This window comes from Phyllobates terribilis, unplaced genomic scaffold (genome assembly GCF_046119375.1).
Source record: "Phyllobates terribilis strain yellow unplaced genomic scaffold, ASM4611937v1 Scaffold_13__5_contigs__length_258822181, whole genome shotgun sequence".
Classification (NCBI taxonomy): Eukaryota; Metazoa; Chordata; class Amphibia; order Anura; family Dendrobatidae; genus Phyllobates; species Phyllobates terribilis.
The window spans coordinates 36,929,827-36,942,081 of NW_027362773.1; the positions used below are offsets into that span (position 1 = coordinate 36,929,827).

The 12,255-nt window shown below is 43.4% G+C and overlaps 1 protein-coding gene across 4 annotated transcripts in view; it reads left to right on the forward strand.

Annotated features, from left to right (window-relative positions):
- LUZP2 (leucine zipper protein 2) overlaps nt 1-12,255 on the forward strand; it is a 1,401,083-nt gene that overhangs the window by 1,325,937 nt on the left and 62,891 nt on the right. The gene's annotated exons all lie outside the window — the stretch shown is intronic.

Below are 12,255 nucleotides of genomic sequence, written 5' to 3' on the forward strand. Positions count from 1 at the left end.
TCAACTTTGCCAACCTTGATGGTCACCTCTTTAAATCCTATCTGTTGCACGGGCTGACCATTGCTGGCGATAATGCTCAGGTCGTCAACTGGGTAGCGGGTTATGTCTGAGTCATTCCAGTACCGCTTGAAGAGCACGTACGGGATGGTGGTGACCTGTGACCCGGTGTCTAATAGGGCACTCATAGGAATGCCATCCAGTACCACAGGCAAGACCGGACATCCCCCTATGTATTTGTCATGCCAGTTTGATGGGACTGATGATCTTAAGCCTGGGGGTTGGCCCTCTACCCCAGGTTGTACCCGTTTAAGTGACAGTACCTTGCCATATGTCCGGGTTGATTACAGCGGCTACAGATGGGTCGTCCGTCCTCGTTGTATCTGTCGCTGGGTCTTCCTCTGGCCGGTGGGGTCCTCCTCAGTCGGCGCCACGGGACGTCCTCCGGTCCGGATGCCAGCTGGATCTTTCCTGGAGAAGAGACTTGTAAAGACTGCACAGTTCTGGTTAGCGCGGCAACGCTCTTAGTCAGCACTTGGACCTGATGGTGCAGGTCTGTAGCCGGGTTATTGTTTAAAGCCTGCGCATCAGCTCCCACAGGCCCTGCAGACAAGGGCGCTGCGTCCTGGTGATAAGTGATAGCAGGGCGCCTGTGGGTCACAGCACTACCTGGTGCCGGTTCTCGGAGCACCCGGATGGCTCTGTCCTTGAACTGTGCAAAGTCCAGGTCAGGGTCCTGTAAGGCCATTGCCCGCAACTGGATTCGGTGGGCATTGCATAGTAGACCCTCAATAAATTGTTCGGTCAACAGCTTGTCTTCATTTCCCACGCTGTCAGGGTCTGCCTGCTTAATGGCTCTCAGGGCCTCTTGTAGGTTTAGAGCATAGTCTCTTATACTTTCATGTGCCCATTGTTTGCACCCATAAAATCTGAGCTTTATTTCGGCTGAGGTGCGGGTATCAAATGTGTCTTTCAGACGAGCTAGTATCTCTCTGACAGTCCCCTTCTTCCCAGGTGACCAGGACTTTACCTCCCTTTGGGCTGCCCCGATTAACTGGGCCACCAGAATGCTCACTTTTTGCTCTTCTGTGAGGGGGTATACTTGGAAGAGGCTATCAAGTCTTTCCCTAAAGTCACTCAGGGTATGTGACTCCCCTGAGTACTGGGGTAGCCAGGTTGCCCCCGGGATATAGGGCATGGTGAATGGCATGACCGCTGCAGCGGTTTCGCTGGCGGTGGCTGTGTCAGTGGAGCTCCCCTCGGTGTCCGACATCCTCCATCCCCCCTAGTGGACCGTGGCCTACCTTGTGATGCTCTTCTTCCGTAGGCCGCGGCTCCGCAGTCGATCATCGGGGTTGACGACTTGGCGATGCGCTCCTATGACGTCAGCGTCGTTCTTCCTCCCTTCCAGGACCTTACGCAGCGTTGGAGCGTGGGGCGGAGCTTCGGATCTCTCGCGCTTTCAGCGTCCACGCCCCTCTTCTTCCTGCGTGGCGTCCTGAAGATGGCGTCCGATGGCGGGAAGCAGCTGCGGATGGCGGGAAGACGGCAGAAGATGGCGGGAAAAGGTCCAAGATGGCGTCCGATGGCGGGAAACGACTCCGGACGGCGGGAAACTTCACCACAGGTAAGTATAAAAGTCTTTTTTCAGGCACGCATTACCCGGTGGTTGCGGGTTGGTTTGTATCCTGCCGACTACGCCAAAGTTGACGCGCCCCCTGGGCCTGTGCTGTGCAGGGGGATACCCGGAGCCGGATCGCCGGGGGTTGTAGTCCTCCGTGGCGGTGACCCGGTCCGTGCCCAGGGCGGTCAAACCAGTGGCAGTCTTAAGTAATAACAATGTCCGACTACGCCACCCGTGGATTGCGGTCAGTGGGGACCGCCGCTGCGCTGCAGACCGCTGAGGCTGATGTTGTTTGTGCAGCCAAGTATGGGATAACTCCCCACGGGAGAAGTATTGCCTCAGGGCAGCTAATGTGAGATGATGGGAGTGATGGTGTGAGCGTCCCGATAGTAATGGGGCTGGTGCAGCGATGAAACACAGAGACGTGTGGGGCAGTTCAGGGTCTTTATTGATGGTATAACGCAGACCCTCCCGGGAGTACTGGTTAGCAGTAGGGGCCTGGTCAGTCTGTGAGCAAGCAGGATCTCCCCTGGCCAGGTGGAGTTGTAGGCCTCCCCGACTATCTGCACTCTTTCCTGGCTACCTTGCTCTATGCGGGTAGAAGTAGCCCAAGTCCCTGAGTATACCGTGTGGTGCTCACCCGTATGGCCAGTGACTTGGGGCCTTCCGTTAGCCTCCGCTTCACGATGGCGGTGCTGGTCCCTTGCTTGTGACCGTGCCTCCGGGCTTCTAAGGCCAGAGGACATGGAATCCCCTGCCGGTTTGATTCTGCTGCTGGACCTGGATGTCCCCACAGCCTCGGACTCCGTGTCCGGGTTTAGTGTCTTCAGCCAAGGCGAGCTTTCTAGCTTCCAGCCTCTGGCACTCACTCCTGCTCCTACAGAGCTCCTGTTGTCACTTTCCCTGTGTCTGCTGTCCTCCCGACCTGACTGCGTCTCTGTCTGGGACTTCACTACCTAATCCCGCCCCAGACCCAGTTTATAAGGGCAGATTCCTCCCCTTCCAGGTCTGGGTGGGCCGTGTTGCATGCTTAGGGCTTCTGACCAGAGAAACCTTCCACTTGCTCTCAGACATAATATCTCTATTACTGTGGCAACCAGACCCCTGGGGTGCCACATTGCCACATAATCTTCTTTTCTCATGATGCCATCTATTTTGTGAAGTGCACCAGTCTCTCCTGCAGCAAAATAACCCCACAAAATGATGCTGCCAACCCCATGTTTCACAGTTGGGATGGTGTTCTTAGGCTTCCAAGCTTTTCCCTTTTTCCTTCAAATGTAATGTTGGTCATTATGCCCAAAAAGTTACATTTTAGCTTCATCAGACCACAGGACATGTCTCCAAAAATTAAGGTCTTTGTTCCTGTGTACATTTGCAAACATTAATCTGGCTTTTTTATGTTTCTTTTGGAGTAATGGCTTCTCCCTGGCAGAGTGGCCTTTCAGCCCATGTTGATACACTACTCGCTTCTCTGTGGATATTGACACAATCTGACCAGCTTCCGCCATAATTTTCACAAGGTCGTTTGCTTTTGTCCTTGGGTTGATATGCACATGTCAGACCAAAGCACGTTCATGTCTGGGACACAGAACCCGTCTCCTTCCTGAGCGGTATGATGGCTGGACATTCCCATCTTGTTTGTACTTGCGTATAATTGTTTGTACAGATGAACGAGGCACCTTCAGGTATCTTGAAATTGTACCCAAGGATGAGTCAGACTTATGCAACTCCACAATTCTCTTCCTGATATCTTGGCTGATTTCTTTAGACTTTCCCATGATGCTATACAAAGAAGCAGTGTGTTTCAGGTGTGCATTAAAATACATCCACAGGTGTGTCTCTAATTAACTCAGATGTTGTCAAAAAAACTATCAGACGCTTCCAAACACATGACATCATCACATGGGAAGTCCAGAATTGTTTAAAGGCATAGTAATTTTAGTGTATGTAAACTTTTGACTTTACGGTAAGTAATAAAAATACATTATAATATTCTCTCTTTCTCATTATTTTGGCAAATATTAAAAATTATGGTAATCCTAACTGACCTAAAACAGGAAAGGTTTATTCTGATTTCATTTCAGATATTGAGAAAAACATGCATATGTGTCGCTTTTTTTTTTCATATTGAGTATGGAAGTCTAAGGGGTAACGTTTCTCCTTGTGGAGAGTGACACACCGGCTCTGACATGCCAAAGTAAGGAGGCTTATTCGCCATGCAATGCTCTTCTGGGAAATGTAATATGCAAATTGTCTTTTCAGAGAAAAAGAGGATTTGAACTCTAGAGGAATCCTACAAGTCACCATCAACCCTTTAACAAATTGTGCAATGTGACTTAGGATAATAGCCAAATCAGAATCTCAATTTTCAGACACGGTGTTTCGGGCTGTTGGCCCTCGTCAGTGCAAAGTCCTCTTTTTCTCTGAGGAGACAATTTGCATATTACATCTCCCAGAGGTGCATTGCACGGCGAATAAGCCCCCTTACTTGGGCATGCCAGAGTCGGTGTGTCACTCTGCACAAGGAGAAACGTTACCCCTTAGACCTCAGTCCAGGCAGCCTCTCACCTTGCCAAATCAGTTCTCATACTTTGCACTGACGAGGGCAAACAGCCTGAAACAGTGTGCAAATTGAGATTCTGATTTGGCTTTTATCCTAAGTCATATTGCACGACTCGTTAAAAGGTTAATTGTGACTTATAGGATTGCTGATTCCAATAGATGGCACTATAGAGTTCAACTCCTCTTTTTCTCTGAAGAGGCAATTTGCATATATAGTGTATATAAACCTCTGGTTTCAACTGTGTGTCTAATATGTGAGTGATGTGTGTACTGTTTGCGTCTTATGTGAAAACACTGTGTGTACTCAATGTGTCTAATATGTAAGCGTTGTGTACTGCATGTTTCTGATATGTATACTCTGCCTATTCTGTATGTGCCTAATGTTTAAATGCTGTGTTTACTGTATGTGTCTAATTCGCGAGTGGAATGTGTACTGTGTGTAAAATATTTGAGCAGTGTGTGCTGCATATGTCTAATATGTGAGTGGTGTGCTGCATATGGGGCTACAATCTGCCATGAGACGAGATTAGCAGCTTGCCTCAGGATGCTGTCTATGAAATCTCTCCCTCCTGCTCCTGATTCTGGCCAGCCGTAGTTTCACAATGTTCTATTCGAAGGAGGATTGTGTTGCCCCCTAAGAGATACAACTCATATAATGTCCATTTTAGGACATGATCAGATATCAAAATCAAGCATCAGAATGATGTCAGTTTGAGGCTAAATACCCTCTCTGACAAGTGATTCTGACAAGTGATCTTGACAAGTGATCCTGACAAGTGATTTTGACAAGTGATTTTGACAGGTGATTCTGAAAAGTGATTTTGACAAGCGACTCTGACAAGCGACTCTGACAAGTGATTCTGACAAGTGATCCTGACAAGTGATCCTGACAAGTGATCCTGACAAGTGATTTTGACAAGTGATTTTGACAGGTGATTCTGAAAAGTGATTTTGACAAGCGACTCTGACAAGTGATTCTGACAAGTGATCCTGACAAGTGATTTTGACAGGTGATTTTGACAAGTGACTCTGACAAGCGATTCTGACAAGTGATTTTGAAAAGTGATTATGGCAAAGTGATTCTAACAAGTGATCCTGACAAGTGATTTTGATAAGTGACTTTTACAACTGTAATAATAATAACAAAAAAATCACTGTTCGTTTATGGGACTTGAACCTAAAATTCTGTATCTAGACACCAGCGCACTAACCACTGAGCTATTAACTCAGTTGAAGAAACCCAGGAGTTCTATTTGGTTATATGATTTTCAGTGCAAACCTGATTGAAACTCATTTGGACTTATGCACAGTCTGCAAGCAAGCCAAATTCAAATGATGTTTGATTTTGATGTGTGAGTCTGATGTGTGACTTTCTTCAAACATCAGAATCAGAATTACAATAACTTTTTGTCAACCTGAGTATTTTCATGGTTGATCTCATAAGACAAGAAAAGCTACTAGTTACTATCACTTGACTGGATAGCTCAATGGTAAGGCACCAGCCTCTGAAACTATAGTGCCCCAAATCCCAATAGTAATGCTATTATTATTTTTTTTAATTATGCCTGTTTAGCACACAAACTACAGGGATATTTTACTTTTAATATCTGACATTCTGATTGTCATCCTGACGTGTTAAGAGTTTCAGACACGCTGTCTATTTGCATGGTAAATTACATAGCCAAAGTAAATTGGGAGGCAATAATTTACTACATATCTATTTACAAGTGACTGTACATTTGCATAATTTCTTAAAGGGGTCTAATGATAAAATTTCTTTATTGTCAACTTTTCTTTCCATCCACCCAAGAACTGGCTGCAAACTCCCAATTTACTTTGACTATGTAGTTATTATTATATATCACTACTAGTGATGAGCGAGTATGTTCGGTTAACCCTTTCGCCGAGTATACTTGGCCGAGTACCGAGTATTTATAGAATGCTCGGTCTTTAAGTTTTCGTCGCTCCGTGAACATGATTTGCGACTGTTTGACAGATTTAATACATGTGAGGAATGCCTGTTTTTCCAGCATTCCTCACATTTAATAAATCTGTCAAACAGTTGCAAATCATGTTCACGGAGCGACGAAAACTTAAAGCCCGAGCATTCTATAAATACTCGGTGCTCGGCCGAGTATACTCGGCGAAAGGGTTAACCGAACATACTCGCTCAACACTAATCACTACCTAAATAATCAAATAATGAGCCTATAGTTTAATGGTAAGGCATGTGTGTCACATAGTTTTGGTTTGAAAGGATAATAATAATAGTAATAATAATAATAGTAATAATAATAATAATACATTATTAGTAATAATGTTAGGGAACGGTTGCAAACAACTTTATTAAATAATGGAAAGCAACCGAACCCGGGGTCCGCGATGCAGCCTGGAGGACTGCGGCCGAACACCTTCCGGGTAAGAAGGTAAAACAACCAACAGAAATAACAATCCCTTCCGTGTTACTGCACACCGGAACGGGAATAGGGCTTCGCACTATCTCCGTTAACTGCACGAGAGATGTGCGACAAATAATGTATCCGTAGCCCTGTTTACAGCACAGGCACTACACAGCAGGCGCTAGGATGCATGTGTGATTCACACCGGCATATACGTGCTCCCAGCTGACGTGCTACCGGACAGAGGAGTATCTCTTCACGTGGCTTACAGGCGGTGCCGGGAATACAGCATCTGCAGGCTGCTTGGGGTGTATGGCGACCCCTTTGTCGGAGCCAGACTGTCAGACGAAGCTACCTGCCTCCCTCCATCTAATGCTGCCTATCCCCCGCTAAACCTGCCTGACAGAATCTAAAGCACACGTGGAGCCAGAACGACCTAGCGTCCACACAATAACACCATTATAGCTCAGTGATCAGAGCGCGCCACCATGTTTGTGGGCGGGCTATTTAAAGATTAAGCCCTGCCCACCATCACATTATTGGTGACGTCACCCGCGACCAATCAGGCGGTGCCAGGTCACCAGATCAGCTGACTCCCAAACCACCAATCACGGTCTGCCATGTCACGGGCATGCTCAGTGCAGTGAATCCTGGACTTAGGCTGTAGCAGCCCTGTTTCCCTCTGCAACCTACGCTTCATGTTGCTAGGAACAAAGACCCAAGAGACAGCCTGTACATCTTGCGCACCAGCTAGGCATTGGGACCAATGACAATGTTGCACAGCATTATCACTGGCTGGACCAGAATCCATTGATGGCTTTGAACCCATTTTGGATCCAGCAAACACCCAACGCCTAACTAATAATTAAAAGTTGAGTGTCCCTACTGGGACTTGAAGCCAAAAGCATATGTTTTGTAGTTAGCACACTTACTAGTGAGCTATACACTTATTAAAGAAAAGTAGGCATTTTACTTGGTTATGTTATTTTCAGTGAAATCAGGACTTTCACACAGACTTTGTCCAAACCAAATTCAAATGATGTATGAGTTTGATGATTGAGTTTGATGCATGTAACCTGACTTTCTTCTCACATCAGAATTAAAATCAGAAGGACTTCCAAACACAGTGAGTATTTGCATAGTAAATATCATAAACCAAGAAAAAACATCTGGCAGAATCATTTGAGCTTATGGCAGAATGGTAACTCTCTTTCCTCACAGAGTGAACATTCTGAGTTTAAATCCCTGGTACAGAAAAAATTTACTTTTGATTTTTAAATGATGCAGGTGAGCACACAAACTTCACTGATGCTTGGCTTTGATATCTGACTTTTCTCACACATCAGAATAAGACCCCCTGAGTATTGTCATGGTCAATCTCATAAGCCAAGAAAAACCTGTAGAGACACTGAACTTTTTATTGTTAATTATTATTATTATTATTGTTACTATTATTATTATCCTTTCAAACCAAAACTATGTGACACAGATGCCTTACCAATAAATTATAGGTTGATTATTTGATTATTTAGGTAGTGATATATAATAATAATTACATAGCAAAAGTAAATTGGGAGTTTGCAGCCAGTTCTTGGGTGGATGGAAAGAAAAATTGACAATAAAAAAATTTTATCATTAGAAATTATGCAAATGTACAGTCACTTGTAAATAGATATGTAGTAAATTATTGCCTCCCAATTTTTCTTTGGCTATGTAATTTACCTTGCAAATAGACAGCGTGTCTGAAACTCTTAACATGTCAGGATGACAATCAGAATGTCAGATATTAAAAGTAAAACACCCCTGTAGTTTGTGTGCTAAACAGGCATAATTAAAAAAAATAACAATAACATTTTCTATTGGTATATGAACTGTGACACTGTAGTTTCAGAGGCTGGTGCCTTACCATTCCCCAGTCAAGTGCTAGCAACTTTTTTGCTTTTCGTGTCTTATGAGATCAACCATGAAAATACTCAGGGTGACTAAAAGTCATTGTGATTCTGATTCTGATATTTGAAGAAAGTCAAACATCAGACTCAAACATCAAAATCAAACATCATTTGAATTTGGCTTGCTTGCAGACTGTGCATAAGTCCCAATGAGTTTTAGACAAGTTTGCATTGATAATCAAATAACCAAATAGAACTCCCAGGTTTCCTCAACTGAGTTAATACCTCAGTGGTAAGTGCACAGGTTTCTGGACACAGAATTTTGGGTTCAAGTCCCATCAGAGAACATTTTTTGTTTTATTATTACAGTTGTAAAAGTCACTTATCAAAGTCACTTGTCAAAATCACTTGTCAGGATCACTTGTTAGAATCACTTTTCAAAAACACTTGTCAGGATTACTTGTTAGGATCACTTGTCAGACAGGATATTTAGCCTCAAACTGACATCATTCTGATGTTTGATTTTGATATCTGATCATGTCCTAAAATGGACACTGTACACTCAGACAGTGTCCACCTGCATAGTACATAGTGATACTGCATCACTGAATGGCTGGAGTCAGGAGAGATCTTTAACTGTAAGGCTATGTGCCCACGTAGCAGATTTGATGCAGAGCGTTTTTGCCTCTCTCTGGAAGAAAGAAACGCATGCAGATTTACATGAGTTTTTTCTGCCAGAGAGAAGCGTTTTTTCAGCGTTTTCGCATGCGTTTTTTCAAGCAGTTTTCCAAGCGATTTTGAGCATCACTTGGAAAGTGCTTGACAAGTTGGTCACACAATATAAATCCATGCAACCGGCATGGATTTATAATGTGTGAACAACTGATGCTTTAAATGCAGCATCTATAGTAAAAAAAAAGAGAATTAAAACGTTAAAAATAAAAAAAATACTGTATACTCACCTCTCCGGTCTCCTCCAGTATGCTCCCGGCGGCGTCCTCTCTTCGGCGTCCCGCAGTGTACTGTCAGGACCTGCGGTGACTTCATTTAGTCAGCTGATGGTCACGCAACGATCACCTGACCGCCGACGTCAGCCGTTGAGTGACCATCAGGTGACTAAATGACGTCACCGCAGGTCCTGACAGTACACCGCGGGACGCCAAGGAGAGAGGACGCCGCCGGGAGCAGACCGGGGGCCGCCGGAGAGGTGAGTATACAGGTTTTTTTATTTTTAACTTTTTTATTTCTTTTTTTCACCGCGTGGTAGCTGGGATGAGAGGAGTTGTAATCTCCTCTTCATCCTGGGTACCACACGCACCGCGATTACGCTGCAAATTCGCGGCCATTGAATTTAATTGAAACGCAGCAAATCCACATATACCTGCGGGTTTGCTGCGTTTCAATGTTCCTCAATGGCCGTGAATTTGCGGCGTAATCGCGGTAGAAATGGTCATGCTGCGTTTTGCAACGCAATGCGAATTCGGCGCGCAAATTAGTGCATCATGTGCACTGCACATCCGAATTCACAGTGCTTTGCATGGCAGATGGTTTTACAAGCGTTTTTGCAGCCGTAAAAACACCACAAAAACGCTACAAAAGCGCTACGTGGGCACATGGCCTAATCCATCCTTCTCATTCCCAACTAGTATTCCAATCTCAGGCTGAAAAGCAGCTGAAAATAAATCCCAGTTCTTGTCTGAGAGCATGGGCTCTTTTTATAAAAATGTAACACTTTTTTTTGTGATTGTTAAACATTTTGAAATATGTTGCACCTGTAAAAAACAAATTGCCAAAACCTACATCAGAAAACACAGGCAGTTTGTAGTTAAAAATGTTTTATTGACATTCGTTTTTATGTACTTAACAAGCAAAACTTTAGTTCAAATGAAATGATTTTTGAATCATCGTTCTTGGTAGCACATTGTTCTTTGTAAATAGGACATGTGCTGACAAGAACAATGTGATTCTATCTGCATAGATAAATTCATCTAGGCTTCTAACAGTACCTTGACAGCACAGGTATTTTATAGGTATTTATAGATTTGAGACAAGAAAATGAAACAATAATATTTTTTAAAATAAAATATAATTTTTATTTTAGGTAAAGGGGTATTCTTAAGTTTGGAAGTTATGCCTTATCTGTTGGATCGAGGATAGCTTCCCATTCACTGGGGGTTTGATAGCTGGAATCCCCACTGGTCTCAAGAACCATGGCTGTGAAAAGCTCAGTGTGAATGGTGCAGTCGTTGATCAGGCGCACTGCTACTCCATTCATTCTTATTGGCTCCACTGTAGATAGCAGAGCATTGCTCTTAGGGCATGAGCGTATATATCGGACTATTGCTCTCCGATGTTTTTTTGCAGCATGCTCAGAGTAGATTTGTTAATCGGATGGCACACACCCATACAACTTTATGGGTGCGTGTAAAACATCGGACTGCACTCGGATATCATCCGAGTGCAGTCCGATTTCTACAGACTTAGACTATGGAGAAAACCTAAGATAGAAACAAAATGAACATAAACACTGCTGTAAGTAAATAAGTAAAAAATAAATAAGTAAAAGCAATAGTGCAAATAAATAACATGACTGGGTATCCATATTTGGAACATGGTCCTTCGTAAACCATTTTTCATCAAAAAAAGCGTAAAAGCCATCCAAGCAGCATTAAGGTGTACCCTAATTGGGATGGTCCTAACCTTTAGTATTAAAACCTTACCCTGCGTCAAAGTGACGTTAATGTGAATATGGGTTGAGCAGGACCTGGTTCTGAAAATGTTAATCAAAAACTTAATCATGTTTCTGGTGCACTGAGACTAAGGGTGCTGAGTGAACCGGAAAAGCGTCAGTCTTTTAATCTGTCCCCTATTTTTCTTGTTTTTAATGGACTAAATAAAGCTATTTTTATTCATTCTAACCGGATGGATGTGCTGAATATCTTTCCTTTTTGCTCATTACTGCTGTGCTCCACCAGCTGCTTCAAGCATCCTCTTGTTCCAACAGTCCCTGGCATCTCTAGCAATTGGCGTGGGTGAGCTTCTTCCATTTTTTTTCCTATAAATGACATTGATACTTGATCAGTAGAATTATGGAAATATCAAATTGATAACATCTGGATTTCTCAAATTCATTCGATACAGTGTTACATGAGGAGTTGGTAAATAAAATGAGAACAATTTGCAGATAAATTAGATTATGCTAAGGTAAGCAAAGTAATTACCACTAGTCACTAGTCTGGCTGCACTTAGAACTATGGCCTTCATTCATCAAATTGTTTTTGACACACCAAAGTTTTTCCTTATAGATTAACCATTAGTTTAATTTTTATTTTCTAAATCAATAGTACGCATGAAAATAAGCAACTTTGCAATATATCTTATCAGAGAAATATGCATCTTTCTCCTCCTGATCTGATCATTCATTCTCAAAATTCTTCCTTTCCCAGGTAAAATCTATATTCTATGAAGACAGATTGTTAAATTTCTGAGATAGGGGAAGGCAATTTCTACTGATAAGATCCCATGTAGAGAGGAGAAAAGAGGAGGGAGGAGCTACCATTTACATAGAATATTATAAAAGACAAATGTTATCTCCTGTCTCAGTAATGGAACAATCTGTCTTCATGATCATTGACCTACACGTGGACATGTCTGTTTTTTTCCAGCTGTCCCGCACACGTGCACAAGGATGACATAAAGTGTGTCATCCGTGTGCCATCCATGTGATAAGTACTGGAATAGAATGCAGAATAGAAATGACAGATGTTTAGATGTTAGATGTGCA